Source organism: Perca flavescens, chromosome 13 (assembly GCF_004354835.1).
Source record: "Perca flavescens isolate YP-PL-M2 chromosome 13, PFLA_1.0, whole genome shotgun sequence".
In the NCBI taxonomy this organism is placed as follows: Eukaryota; Metazoa; Chordata; class Actinopteri; order Perciformes; family Percidae; genus Perca; species Perca flavescens.
The window spans coordinates 1,516,131-1,526,601 of record NC_041343.1 but is presented as its reverse complement, the minus strand read 5'-3'; positions in this window follow the sequence as shown (position 1 = coordinate 1,526,601).

Below are 10,471 nucleotides of genomic sequence, written 5' to 3'. Positions count from 1 at the left end.
AACAATAGACTATTCCTAAATATGTCAAAGACTAAAGGCATTGTATTTGGTACAAATCATTCCTTGAGCTCTAGGCCTCAGTTGAATTTGATGTTAAATAATGTAGTTGTTGAACAAGTAGAGGAAACAAAGCTTCTTGGTGTTCTCTTAGATTGTAAACTATTGTGGACAAGACATATAGATTCTCTTGTTGCAAAGATGGGGAGGAATATTTCTGTTATAAAAAGATGCTCTGCTTTCTTAACACCACGCCTAACCAAACAAGTCCTGCACACTCTAGTGTTATCACATCTTGACTACTGCCCAATGATATGGTCAACTGCTGCAAAGAAAGATCTAGGAAAGTTGCAGCTGGTTCAGAACAGAGCAGCTCGTCTTGCCCTTCAATGTCCAATTAAGTCTAATGTAAACAACATGCATGTTAAACTCTCTTGGTTGAAAGTTGAGGAGAGACTTTTAGCTTCACTCCTGGTTTTTGTTAGAAATATGAATGAATTAAAAATACCTGATTGTTTGTATAGGAAACTTTCATTTAGCTCCAACACACATAATTACTCTACTAAACATTCCACTCGAGGTCTTTTTAAAGTCCCAAGAGCCCGAACAAAATCAATGCAACATACAGTATTGTATCGAGGAATGGTTGCTTGGAACTCCCTTCCAGTTGAGATTACCAAAGTGTCTAATATATCAAGTTTTAAAAAACAAGTAAAGGATCATTTAAGGGCCAGAAGACTTTTTTGAATTTAGTTTATGTATAGGAAGATTGAAATGTAAACAAAGATGTTATAAAATTGAAATTTTTATGTTCTGCATTTGTGTATTCATTATGAGATCTTATATTACTATTTATATACAGAGAAAGAAATGTGTATATCTGCAAGGAGACAAATATTAGTTATCTTGTTTTTAAATTTTGTTTTGTTTATCTTTTCATTTGTAGTTTGTTTGTTTTTGTCTGAAAATGGAGTTTTATGTTCTGTGTGGACCCCAGGAAGAGTAGCTGATGTTTTGCATCAGCTAATGGGGATCCTAATAAAATCAAATCAAATCAAATCATCCTCAGATTATTTCTGCGCAAGACACGGTCCAGTGTTGATAAGATTACCCTATCAATATTTTGAAACATCTCATTGTTTTCTAGTATTTTTCTTTGTATTTGCCGTAATGTTATGGCGTTATTTTCTAGGACCATGTTGATTATTTCAGTTTCCTGTTCAGGAGACAGAAGACGTTCCCGACCACCTCTTTCAGTTCTGCCACACAAATAGTAAAATAGTGTAAATACAAAGTAGGAATACATTTCCCAAATACTTGAAACATACTTTATTTTTACAGTCCTACAGAACAGTCCACAGGCAAAACTGTACTGCTGTACTCACTGAGTAGGCTACTGTATTGATATGTAGTACTGCAATTTTCTAGTGAGAGTATTTCTTACTTATTCTCATTTCGGAAAGTCCGGATGATGGATGCTACAGTGAACATGCTCAAATTTGGCTGTACTCTTTGCCCAGCTTCCCTCATTGTTAGACCATGTTTGACCACATAATCAACCAAAGTGGCTCGGATCTCATCAGAGGTTACGGTCCTTGGCCTTCCCCTTCCTCGTCCTCCCCCTCTTACTCTCACTCCTCTGGCTCTGCCTCTGTTTCTAATGTTGGCATCCATTGCTCCAAAACAGAAGTTGCCCTTTTATGCTAAAGCTCTGATTGCTAATTGTAAAACTGTGTGATGGGTGTTTGCCCATGTGATGAGTCGGTGTTCATATTTGAATGTCAGTGTGTTTCTTGTGAAAACAAGAGATTTTCTGCATGAAAATTGTGCCAAATGCAGAGAAATTGTGTGTAGTGTTTTGAAAAAAGTGTGTTTTAGAACTGCAATTTGAGTGTAAAGCAGGAATTGTGCTTGTAGTTTAGCAGAATTGGTTCAGGGGGTTGGTGCATGAGTTACATGTTGTGCTCATTGTGTCTTAAGTACCAGTAATTGTGTGTAAACAATTGAGAAAAAATGTAAATCCCATCAAGGAGTTCTTCTCTGCCTGGCGCTGGAAAGTGTACGACCGTCATCCTCATCAACAGGTAGCCCTGTTACAGGCAATGGAGGAGGCATGTGGAGCTATTGACCAGGCATCATGTCAGGCCTGGATACGGCATTCAAGGAGATATTTTCCCCGGTGCCTTGGACTGGAGGATATTGCATGCGATGTGGACGAAATTGTGTGGCCGGACCCAGAAAGACGATGTAGGCTGATTGTCTTTTACTTATTTTTTATTTTGTGAAATTACTATTTTGTGTTCTGACTTTGTCTTGGTTTTGATGAGTGTGAATAAACACCAATACTTGAAGTTTGGATCCTTGTATGTTTACATGACACTATGACAAAAGTATGACCTCAAATTGACATCTGTACACAGAGAAAGCAAAAGCCAGATGTGTTTTGTATTCATACCATCAGTGTGTAGTTGGCACATTGTGTGCTTAGTAGATGATGGCTTGTGTTTACTGTTTGATACAATAACACCATTTTTACGAAGGTGTGAAGAGTTAATCTAGCTGTGTTCGCTTTTGCAAGAGAACTACAATGTTTTGATAATTGGGTGAAAGGTTTTCTTATTTGTGTGTAGAGTTTTGCAAAAATAGCCAATAGTTACAAAAAATTTGCTTAAGCAATCAGAAAAAACCTGTAAATCGTCATATATCAATATTTTTTTCTGCTTTTTTTCATAAATCACTTAAACAACTTCTAACCTAATCAAAACCACCAAAAATTCAATCATTTTCAGGATTTTAACCCTTTAAATGCCAGTTTATGTATTTGAAGTATGTCATTATTTATATAAAAAAAACACAACATTTTTTTTTCCCATATAATGAATAATATGTAGATGGGGCTTTGGTGGGGATTAGAGGCTTGGATATGTCAAAGATAAGCAACAAAACTGATTTGGTTGCATTAGTATGTATTATGTAGTTCCAGATACTCCCTTTGGACACCTTTGAGGCAAAAATGGCCCCATTGACTTCCATTATAACCACATGTTTTGATCTCACTGCCTTTACAGTATAAAACCATGCATTCTGTAATGTCAGCATTTCATTTGGAAGAAAACTAGTCATATTTGACATTTTTACAGTATTTCACCAGATTCAACCTTTTTGCCCTTGTAGGTCATGCATATTATGGAGCTCTGTGTGTGTGTTTGTGTGTGTGTGTGTGTGTGCGTGCGTGCGTGCGTGTCTGTGTGCGCGCGCGTGTGTGTGTGTGTGTGTATATGTGTGTGTGTGTGTGTGTGTGTGTGTGTGTATATGTGTATATTTGTGTGTTTGTGTGTGTGTGTGTATGTGTGCGTGTGTGTGTGTGTGTGTGTGTGCGTGCATGTATGCATGTCTGTGTGTGAGAGAGAGTTGTGACTGCGTAGGCCATTGAAGAGCAGTGACATGCTACATCAGCTTCAACCATTGTGAAGAACCATTCCCACACCTCACATGGACTCACAGTACACACTATTGCCATCTGTTAGACGGTATTGCTGAATCAAAACCCAAAACATCTAGGCTGTGTGAGAGCCTTTTTACCTCACACATCAGGCTCATCAACACGCTGTCAACTCCCACATAAACTGAACTGAAATGCTGAACTCTCTCTGAACAAGTAAACAAATCTCTGCATGGGCTCTGCTGCTGTTACAATGCACCCCCAGACCTTTTAAATGTATTTTCTAAACTGTATTGTATGTCCCAAACTCCCTCACACAGGTACACCCTCTTCTCACACACACACAGCTTTATTTCACAACAGCTGACAGCAGTCTTGGTACCCTCTGTACAGCGATACAGACTATATGCATTACACATAGTCCTGTATTATATGCATGAATTATGTATTGTATGCATTAATATACCATTAAGGGAAAAACAGCCTACACCAGGGGTGTCAAACTCATATTAAGCAGATGTGGGTCAGATTTGTTGGAATTAGACCTATTATTATTATTATTATTATTATTATTATTATATATACATGCATTAATATATGTATTGTATGCATTAATATTGGAAAAATAGTTAAACAGCTAGATTTATTGGAAGGAGACCTCATGGGGGCCGACATTGTCCTGGTCGTTATCATTTTTCTGCATGGTAACAGAGTGTAGTTTGATGATACTTTACTATACCCACTTAAGAGCAAACAAGTACAAATCATGTATTTTGTTTCTCTCTTGAAATATCCTACTTCCATGTCAGGTATTTTGGCCTCTTCCTTCCTGAGGATGGTTTGTAGTACTTGACCCTTTACACTTCCTCTCTGCTCTGTTTATCCATCATCCACTGTAACACTTACTATTTTTGCATTTAAAACTTGAAAATCTTGCAGAAATGTCAGAAGTCATGGACTTTGAGGAGGCAATTAAGGCTGGCCAGTGGCTAATAGAAGAGTTTGAGGCAGCTGCTGTGAGTATGGACAGAGACTAAACTATTAACTATGAGTCACCCTGTTATTTTTTTTGTAATGCTGTAAGTTATTGCCAATTGTGTGAGAGCATATCTTTAATTACAGCCACCATACCCATTGCTGAACATGCAACAGTGGCTTTTGAAGTCATAGGTACAGTATGCTCTTCCTTTGGCGATATTTTGGGGGTTGTTTGGTTTGTGTTCTTATATTGTTTCTTTGCATTTTAATGGATCTGTCTTTTAATGGGATATATGTTCTTTGTGATAAGACACTGATATGCAGGCATACAATGAGGAAGATTTCCCTGAAAAAGATCCTTCAAGGGCAATCAGCTGGGGTGAGAGGCAAGCTGCAAGCTCAGAGAGATGGAGCTCAATCAGAGTCTTTGGTTAGAGCTATGATGTCCTCTGAGCTTGTCGGTGAACCTATCTGCGACAGCTGTAAAATCAAGCCAGCAGTGATCCGCTGTAAAGCGTGTCTGCCGAAGCAATTCCTCTGTGCACACTGTGATGTTGAGGTCCATGCCCATCATGTGCTGCATGACAGAGAGGCTGTGTTTGAGGGATTTTATCACCCAGTGTCCCCAAACACTATCGTGGCTGAAGTTGATCAGTCATTTATCTTCAAGGAAGCAGGTAGTCATATATCTTTCACAATTTTTTTAATTTCATTGTGACAAATGAGCTGAAGCGGAAGTTTGTATTCCCAGATCATAATATAATCATTTGAATTCTTTTTTTACATTAATTTTTTTTTGGTTAGTTCGATTTGTACCAGTCAGCCTACCGAAGATATGTGGCTGCTCTCCAAGCTTGGTTACCATTAAACCAGCTAAAGGAGTTATCCTGGTTGGATTGAATGGTGAGATAAATATGTTGTTATTAAAATAAACATCACACCATCTTATTCATATTGTATTCACTTATATTTTCTTCATTATTATTTTCAAGACGATATAGTCTTTCCCTTCCATGCCTGACGTGTGGTGCATGCCAAAAAACCTGGACGGCTGGACTGGACGACCTGGTCAAGTGTGGTTACTGGCCTGCAACAGTAAACTACCACACTGTGTACCAGGTTGACCTTTTCCAGTCTTTCGAACATCTGAAGCTGCTTGCACCGGGGCTCTCACGTCAGGCATTCATTGGAATGTTGGAGGAGAGGAGCAGAGCCTGTGGGAGAGTAAATATATATATTTACTCGCATATATATATATATATATTTTTTTTTTTTTACAAAAATACAAAGAAGTTCAGTGAAGTTCGGCATGTATCATGAAATTCACAATGTTTGTTTTGTCATTGCCATCTAGCCAAGCAACATATGTGGGGATGCCTTCCAGCGGGCATACATAGAGTGGTCCCATGCCAAATTTGAGGTGGAGAGAGCCATGGGCATTAGTCCTTTTACCTGCCTTGTTTAGTGCCACAAATGCATGCGGTTTCTGTGGATGGCAACCGCAAGCATTATAGATTCAGAAGTGCCACAGGGTATTACATATGTCTTTGAAGCATTAACTGAAGATATTCATGTATTGTTTGTGCTGCATTCTAAGGACTTTTATTGACATACATCATTTCTAAAGATCCACAGAAGGGCTTTTTGATGGTGCATTGTTTGCAAACGACGACGATGTGGCAAATTTTGTGCATTACGTTCAAAATGCTACAAATCATGTAAGTTTAACATTAGCTACACTAAAGTCATATACAGGTGCATCTCAGAAAATTATAATATCATGGAAAGTTCCATTGCTCTGCCATCCTCAAATCAACATATCTGTATTATAATTTTATTCACATATTCTTTTATCTAATCTGATCTGATCTGTAAACCCGTATCATCAATTATCATTTATTATTTTATATTAATAGGCATCAGGTAAAGGTATGTGTGGCTCCAGTCAGGGGACAGCGGCTAAAGAGACCTGCAGGGCATCTGCGTCAAAAATTGACGAGGAGGGGATTGAGATAGCGGTGTGCAGGCATGGAGTCCTTCTCAAGGCATTAAATATGTTCAGAGGAGAGATTTTTGCCTATCCTATGTACCTTCAAAAAGAGCTGTCTACCTTAAGTCCAGCCTTTTTCTGCATGGATGTGGCCTGCAGATACTTCCCCTACCTTGAGAAAGTTGCCACCCAGTGTCCGGAGCTGCAGGTTAGAATGATTTAAACAAATCCATTTCCTCCACTTCTGAAGGTGACATCATGCCATGAGTTGTTGATTGTTTTGCATCTCAAAAGTATTCTTCTAACTGTTGTGACTGCAAGACACAACTTACTTTAGCACATTCATTGTAATGCATTTCAGGCATGTCTGTTTTTTCACATCATAGACCCTGCAGACTATGCGTCCACTCCTCTCAGTGATGCACGCCAAAGCCCATACATGCACGTGTGAGGTTAGCGTGTAATTTTGTGCATGAATTTCTACTTCCATTTGTGCTTGGGTATGACTGGTTATGATTGTCTTGTAATTGCGTGTGTGAAAGTTGAGCATATTTGTGAATTTCAGTTGAAATGGAGAGGGCGGACCCAAGAAGGGGCAGGTAACACAATAGGAGAGGAGGTGGAACAGGTAAAACTTTTAAATATTGGGCTGACTGCGTTAATCTTTCAACCTTCATCATCACACTATCACTAACTGTTTACTTATTGTTTACGATTTAGGTCAACAGCTTCTTGTCCAGGGCTGCCATGTTAACTAAGTACATGTCGAAAGGAGGTAAAAAAAAAGAACAATCCTGTGTGTTTGCATGGGGGCATTTATTTCTGCCATGATTAAACAAACTAGCAATTGCTTTTCTACACAGCACGACGAGACATGATTACTATGTTGACAATATCTTGGAACCAAAAGAAAATGGCAAACTTGCAAAGGACATTAGTCCAAAGATACGTGAAGGTATATTTTTCCACCCTGTGACATTGCCACACATTCCTGAAAAGCAGTGGACTAATTCCCATGACATACAAAACATATTAAGTGGGAACCCAGATTGTTGATATTCTCTCTACGTTTTTGTTGCTTTTGAAGACTCTGAGTAGACTGGACCAGGAAAAAAAGAAGCTGGACTTGCTGTGTGCAGAGCTCGGTGTGGACGACATCAAACTCCAGCAATGGATTGTTGATGTCCAGCACTGGCCATATGGTAGTACTTAAGGTTTTTAAAACATAAACAGAAACTTTTTTAATTTTATGTATTTTTTTTGTAACATGTCATCATTTAAACAAAAACTTTCCCAGCTACCACTGTCTTGGAGGAAGAGTCGGTGGAAGGAAAAATCGAGGGACTGTACCTCAGCATTCGCCAACGAAAGCAAAATCTCTACAGACAGACTGGTTTGACTTTTAACACCTTAATATTTTTAACGCTTCAGGACATCTTTTCATCATGTGATTTGAGGTGCTCTAGATTGTCCACATTCAGTGTATTCCAGCAAAACATGAAACTCAAATCTGCAAAAATGTGATGTTGAGCTTCATGGCCATCATTTGCTGCTCAACAGAGATGCCATGTTTGAAGGCTTCTATCACCTAGTGTCCCCAACTTTTGCTGTTACTCACTTGCACTAAACTCTGTTTTTACGTTTTGATTACAGTCCTGGAGTAATTTTATCAGATAAAATCCAGAAATACACTGACAAAACATCACTGCATATTCTAATTTTTTTCCTCTTAGACACCAACAAAAGGAGACATGCCATCCGTAAAAAACTTGTTCAAGAAAAAAGCATTTACAGAATGACATGGATCAGCTGGACGAAGCACTGAAAATACAGTTACCACCTCTTGACGAGTTGCTTATAACTGACAATTTTGTCTGGCCCTGGGAAAGCCTTTACTCAAGTATGTTAATAACCTCTGGATTTAACTATAAATAGAAGTTTATGTTGATTACATTTTCAATGAAGCAATAGCAAATCATACTTTTATGACTATCGCTACTGTGTTGTGTAGTGTAAAATTAAAATCAGTGCTGAAAAGGACTGAAATTCCTTAATTACATGATCCACTTACATGTATGAAGTAAGAAAGTTGTAATATCATGGAGCAAACACTGAAATGAATATGTGCTTGTGTGACAGTATGTGCAAAACAATGTCTTAACCAGAGAAAGTGGTTGCAAACTTGCATGTTCATGAGCAACAAAGTACTGTTTGAAATATGAAACGTGATATTATGGTAACATACTACCATTGTCACTAAACAATACATTAAAACACACTAAATACACTAATTTGACACCATGTTTTATTCCATGAACTACAGACAATGGTGATCTCTCCACCAAAAAAAATGTCTTTGACATAGCCATGCTAGTCCACCGCTTTCAGGAAGAGGTCAACATCATTGTGGATGAGATGCATAGGCACATTACCTCACTCAAAATGCAGCACCACAAGCTAACAGCAATGGTGGAGGTTCAATGTAAGTAAATGTTCACTACTGGAATTCCTACTAATTGTGTATCTCCAAATGTCACAGCATATAAATGAAACCAGCACATGGAGCGCTTTCAAAATACTTTAGCTATGTTAGGTCAATACTTTGTACGTGATGAATAGTCCTGACAGTCATATCTTGTCTTTTCAGGCAGAGAACCAAGTCTTCTCAGCATCTTGAAGAGGCGTCTTCAAGAGCTGCAGGACAACATTGCCACAGCCAAAATGTCATACAGTCCTGCTTTCCAGGGAGGCACAACTGTATTGCAGCAGCTGCTGCAGCAGGACAGTGAAACGTCCAAAGACGAACTGGAGATGGAGTCCTCTGATGAACTAGAGATTGAGTCGTCCGACGAGGATTTAATTGAGGACATTTAAAATGCCTTTTTGTGCACTCTGCCCTGTTACATGCCTTTCAAAGCTCCTGTCTGGATGTGTTTCTCTCTTGTTCTTTCTCTTGCTCACTCTTTTTTCTCTCCAGGTGATTGAGATGATTGCTTTCCACCTGTGTTTGGAGTTGACCAATCAGCATTTGAGGTGGCAGTCAATAAAAGGACTCCTGAGAAGTGGGAGCTAGCGCTTGCTCTGCTCTGCTCGCTGGTTGCCAGTCTTCTTGTCCTTTAAGCTGTGGCTGTTTGGTTATTAAACTGTGGAGTGTTGTGAGGTGGAGGTTGAGGACCTTAGGTAAGTTGGAGTACCCTGTACATCTTGCATCTACTTGATCTTTGTATAGATACACCAGGTTTAGTGGTTGTTGCCACCTGTGTAATGTTCTCTTTATCTTTTTGTAGAGAGCCGGCTAGGTATTAGGTTTGTTTTGTTTGTAGCGCTAACGCTAGTGATGAGCTAGGCCCCGTTTTGTTATATTGATTTTATTTGTTTGGCACAACCTCCAGGTCCCATCCTCCACCCTCCTGTTGTGAGCTATTTCCATGTTTTGAATAAAAAACACTTTTATACTGACTCTGCACTGACTTTCTCTACACTCACAAAATTTGGTATGTGTGTGTAACTCCTAAAGATTAACATTTACATGTACACAGCATTAGCCATGCCCAACAGAAAGTGTTGCAATTGGGATTTTGTGTGTTGTGACACATCCTGATCAATTTGTCCTAGATGATTGATCTTATTCTTGATTCATCCTATTCATGTCAGTTGTTGATATGAAATTTCAAAAACATTATTGGATTTGTTGCAATGTGCTGAAAAAGCAATATAATGTCAAAATTGGTATAAAAGATGTCAAGATGTTGATTTGAAATTGCTAAGAATGTTTTAATGTTCTTAAATAGCAATATTTACATGAAACTTTAAAAAAAACTTGCCACATAAACAGGAAATGTGTCATAAATGTTGACCATGCATTGCTTGACATGGATCATAAATCACATGTTAATGATGATATTCACATGCTCAAAATGTATACAATAATGTACAAAACTATTATGTAATTTTAAAAATATAGTTTTTGTATTTTGACTAAATTTCCCATGACGTGTACCATTAATTCCAATGGTGCTGAAATTTGTAGTTCCCTGAGGCATTTTTTAACAAATTAGGTTTAG